The 5,495-nt window shown below is 43.5% G+C and overlaps 1 pseudogene; it reads left to right on the forward strand.

Moving 5' to 3' along the window:
- LOC102840406 overlaps window positions 1-1,392 on the forward strand; it is a 2,540-nt pseudogene extending 1,148 nt beyond the window's left edge.
- The last annotated feature ends 4,103 nt before the right edge of the window (window positions 1,393-5,495 follow it).

Raw genomic sequence — 5,495 nt, forward strand, 5'->3', positions numbered from 1 at the left:
AGATATGTTAATTGGGCCTGAGAAACCAAGTTGCTGGCCTGGGATTCAAACCAGCGAAGTATGATGTAAAATTACCTGAATGTCTGGAAAAGTACTGATGTTAGCTGTACCTTGCCTTGGTCCCTCCCAGCTTGGTGTGAAGCTCCTCCCCTGAATAAAGCAGAGGCCCGAGCATACCCAGGTGTGCATTACGGGTTGGAAGGCATGCAGTAAAGATTGCAGGGCAGTGAGTTGCTGCCTGCAGAGGCCATGATGCCTTTAGTCCCAAGCATGCCCACCAGTGATGGATCCACCCTGGCTTTGGGGTGCCTCATTGTCTCCCTTCTTCTGTTTGTCTGTGTATTCTTTCGCTCTCCCTATCGCTGCTGGTTCTCCCCTCCTCGTGAACCAAATCCTCGTGAACCGCACCCCTATGTCGAGGCGGGTCCCCGACACAAAATGAGTCCATTTGATGAAACTTATGGTCCCAGGGTTAACTAGCAGCAAAATGAGCTCTTCAGAAGAGTATAAGATTGATCTGCTTGATCGGAAGGAAGATGTGGAGAAAAAGGCCTTCTGTGAGCCAGGGAATGTGGAGAACAATGGGGTTCTATCCTTAATCAAGCATGTCCTCTTTCCCCTCAAATCTGAATTGGTAATCCTTCGAGATGAGAAATGGGGTGGAAACAAAACCTACACTGCTTACTTGGACTTGGGGAAAGACTTTGCTAGTGAGGTTGTCCAGCCCGGAGACCTAAAAAATTCTGTTGACGTCACCTTGAACAAGTTGCTGGATCCCATCCGGGATAAGTTTAATATCCCTGCACTGAAGAAACTCGCCAGTGCTGCCTATCCAGATCCCTCAAAGCAGAAGCCAGTTGCCAAAGGCCCTGCCAGGAATTCAGAACCAGAAGAGGTCATCCCATCCCGGCTTGATATCCGCGTGGGGAAAATCATTAGTGTGGTGAAGCACCCAGATGCAGACAGCTTGTACGTGGAGAAGATCGACTTGGGGGAAGCTGAACCATGGACTGTGGTGAGCAGCCTGGTGCAGTTTGTGCCCAAGGAGAAACTACAGGACAGACTGGTGGTGGTGCTGTGTAATCTGAAACCCCAGAAGATGAGAGGAGTCAAGTCCCAAGGCATGATTCTGCAAGTCCCAAGGCATGTAAGCTGCAAGGTTGAACCTCTGGACCCTCTTGCAGACTCTGCTCCTGGAGAATGAGTGTTTGTGAAGGGCTATGAGAAGGGCCAACCAGATGAAGAGCTCAAGCCTAAGAAGAATGTCTTTGAGAAGTTGCAGGCTGACTTTAAAATTTCTGAGGAGTGCATCGCAAAGTGGAAGCAAACCAACTTCATGACCAAGCTGGGACTGTCTCCTGTAAATCGCTGCAGAGGGGGAACATTAGCTAGCCAGCCTGGCAGCTGCCTCACCCATTCCATCATCCTGACTCATCTGCTATCTCTTCAGTTTGCTCCATTCACCATCGAGCTCCCAGGACACTGACATAGCAGGTTGGGGACTCCTGAGGCGCACAGCTCCTAAGGAGCAACTCACCCTGCCCAGAATCTGGGATTCACCTATCTGGCAGCCTGTGTGTTAACAGAGTAGAATAGCAGCAAGGAGTCCAGCTCTTCCTTCTTCTTTGGGTAGCTGATTTTGAACAATCTGGTTTCCATATAACTCACAGAAAAAGTGTATGCCACACAGCCCTTCAAATTGGAAAAACATTGGTTTCCAACTTTTCCAGGAGTTAGTCCAGCAGCTGGGCCTCTGACTGGAATCCGAAGCCTGAACTAGGCTGACAGCTTCTCCCCAAGAGGAAATTGTGGGTTTGGAAAAGGAAAGCAGAGAACCTAGTGGTCTACCAAGTGCTTGGCATCTTTCCCTGGTGCCTGCCACCCCTGAGCCTGCCTCAGAGCTCCTGGAATTTCCTTTGATCTTATTAGGTTGGGACACTCCCTGAACCAGCTGTGTTGTTAGCATAGAGGTGGATCAGATGGGGCTGGTGGTTCTCCAGAAGGTGGAGGACTTTTCCATAATCCTTCTCAGAATCATTAACCATCACTGAACAAATAAAATGTCTAAACAAGGGGAAAAAATGAATATTGGGAATTGTGTTGACAGAAAGCTTGTAAGCCTGCCTTTAATCTATAATTGTTTGGATTTGCTAAAAGGGCGAACATAATTTTCCTAGGTATTATAGGCTTCTTGTTAAGCCTTTGTAGCGTGTGGGGGCTTACGTGGAATCCTGAGCCCCACCCAGAGCCTTCTGAGTAAATGCCCACTTGAAAGTTACATGCAGACCATATCAGAACTGCTGTGAGAACAGAAGAGTCTTACTGAAAAAAAAAAAAAAAAAAAAAACCTGTAGAAAAAAGCAGAATGTTTGGCTGTTCCAATATCAACAAGCTGTTTGATTTTAAAGCATCAAGGAAAGAAAAGTCACCCCATCAGGAAAAGTTTCCTTCTAGAACTGAAATTCAGATGGAACACATGAGCAGTATAGTATGCTTGCTGGTTGGCCCCCTAAGTCTACTTGTGAGTGGAAGTGGGGGAAATGCAGTAATGAAGACATAGGCTGAGTTTGACCATGTTTCCTTGGCACCCATTGACCTCAAGTTGAGAGAGAGAAGAGGAAGGGCTAGCTGGTCTGAAGTTTAGGAAGATGTGTGAACTGCTGAGCCCATTGCACTGACCTAGTCCCTAGGGGCTAGAGCTGTGAGTCAAGTGGTAAGCTGGTTTGAATTGCATGGAGGTGTGCGTAAACACCAGACTTGCAGCTAGTACAAATTTAACTTAGTTTGGAAGGCTAGTTGACCAGCATTTGAACGGAGAAAGAGAAAGATGTTTGATACTGAGAACAAGTGCAAATTGCTACAATTTGACGAACTAAACTTTTGCCTATGAATGCAGTGACTCAAAATGGGAATCCTCCTGGAATGGGAGGATTCTTTATATCAGGGAACAACTTTGTTACCTCAGTGTCCTGTATTGATAGGGATGAGAAATTTAGACAGTGGCTATCAAAAATGGGAGTGGGCTACAATGGCACAAAGTAGCTGGCTTACAAGCTTTCATGTTTGTGCTTAGTTGCAGAATGAGGGAGTAATGTAGAATCCCTACTGAATAGTTTTCTTCTTTCCCAGAAGGATATGGTGAAAGGGGATGAAGGTGATAGGATTTTATGACTCACTTGTGAATAATTGTTAGCAGGAGTAATTGTGATTTTTACAAATGTAATTGTAGAATATGTGTAACTAAAGGAGGGGGTTAGTTAATCTTTCATTTCTGGAACAGACAATCCCAGTACCATCAAGAAGGAACAGCATGAGTTGAGCGTTGAGATCCCTACCTAGAAAAGTGGTGACTGTGTGCCTGTGGACAGGAGGTGCCTGCTGAACATTTAAAGGAATATATATATATATATTGTTTTGTAAGTGTACATCAAATATTTTTAACATGTTTGTTTGTGAAATTTAAGCTGTAAACTGGGAGCCACAGAAAGAAAGTAGAATAAATGCTGTTGCAGGAAAAGGACGGTAATCATTGAGATTAAACAAGGTGTATGGTTTGCTGGCTGTAGAGCTGATGATCTTGTCTGTCAACTTTCACCCAATTCACAATAAAAAGTTAAAAAAAAAAGGAAAGGAAAAATATGGAAAGAATATAGAAAAACAATAACAAAAAAGAATGTACTAGAGCTTTAAAACTCAGTCTCAGGATTTCTCCACCATACCACATTGCATTCTGATGGAGGTTTCAGGTGTTCCCGATAGTAGAATTACACATGACATTAGCAGAAACTTTAAAAATGGCCCAGCAAATGGTCTGGATAGACACTTCTTCAACGAATATGTATCAATGGCCAGAAAGCACATTAAAAGATAGTCATCATTATTAATCATTATTGTTGTTGTTAAGTGCCTTCAAATTGGTTATGACTCATAGCAACTCTGTATAAAGTTTCCAAGGAGAGGCTGGTGAGTTTAAACTGCCAAGTTTGCAGTTCAAACCGACCTTTTAGTCCATTGACTATCCTACCGGCTCATGTAAAAATCTAAACCACGATGAGATACCACTTCACACTCACTAAGATCAACACTGAGAAGTATGAGTATTCCAGAACACTTAATTGTACTTCTGAGAAATCTGTACCTGGACCAGGTGGCAGTTGTTCAAACAGAGCATGGGAACACTGAATGTTTTAAAATTGGGAAAGGTGTGTGACAGGGTTGTGTTCTTTCACCATGCTTGTTCAATTTGTATACTGAACAAATAATACGAGAAGCTGGGATCTATGAAGAAAAACGTAGCATCAGGATTGGTGGAAGACTTATTAACAACCTGCAATATGCTGATGATACAACCTTGCTTGCTGAAAGTGAAGAGGACTTGAAACATATACTTATGAAGATCACAGAGCACAACCTTCAATATGGATTACATCTCAATGTTAAGAAAACAAAAATCATCACCACTGGACCAATAAAATCATTCTTATCAATGGAGAAGAGATTGAAGTTGTCAAGGACTTCATTCTTCTTGGATCAACTGTCAACACTTGCAGAAGCAGCGGTCAAGAGATCAGACGACGTATTGCATTGGGCAAATCTGCTGCACAGGAACTTTTTAAAGTACTGAAGAGCAGAGATATCAGCTTGAGGACTAAGGTGCACCTGACCCAAGCCATGGTATTTTCAATAACCTCATATGGATGCGAAAGCTGGACAGTAAATATGGAAGATCGTAGAAGAATTGATGCCTTTGAGTTGTGGTGTTGGAGGAGAATACTGAAAGTGCCATGGACTGCCAAAAGAACCAATAGATCTGTTTTGGAAGAAGTACAACCAGAGTGCTCCTTGGAGGCCAAGATGGCTAAGCTTCGTCTCTCCTACTTTGGACACATTGTCCGGAGAGAACAGTCGCTGGAGAAGGATGTCATACTGGGTAAGGTGGAGGGAGGGTCAGAGAAAAAGAGGAAGACCCCCAACGAGATGGATCAGCCAGGTGGCATCAGTGTGGCAGCGGTAGTAAGGTTGGCCCAGGATCGGACATTGTTTCGTTCTGCTGTGCAAGGGTCGCTATGAGTCGGTTCCGACTCAATGGCACCTGACAACAACAACAAGATCAATATAAACAAACAAAACCAAACCAGATAATTACAAGTGTTAGTATTGACATGGAGAAATTGGAATTCTTGTACATTGCTAATGGGAGTGTAAAGTAGTATCCATGCTGTGGATACTCAAACAAATACTTGTGCATGAATGTTCACACATAGTCACAAAAGTCAAAAGGAAGAGACAACACAAACAAATGAGTGAGTAAACAAACTGTGGTATATCATTAAAAAGTCACGATATTTTCAGTCAACTCATGCAAGTGAAAGCTAGACAATGAATAATGAAGTAGGAATAATTGATGCAACTGAATTATTGTGCTGGAGAAGAAAGTTGAAGCTACCATGGACTGCCAGAAGAAGAAGAAGGAGGAGGAGGAGGAGGAGGAGGAG

Source organism: Chrysochloris asiatica, unplaced genomic scaffold (assembly GCF_000296735.1).
Source record: "Chrysochloris asiatica unplaced genomic scaffold, ChrAsi1.0 scaffold00255, whole genome shotgun sequence".
NCBI classification, from domain to species: Eukaryota; Metazoa; Chordata; class Mammalia; order Afrosoricida; family Chrysochloridae; genus Chrysochloris; species Chrysochloris asiatica.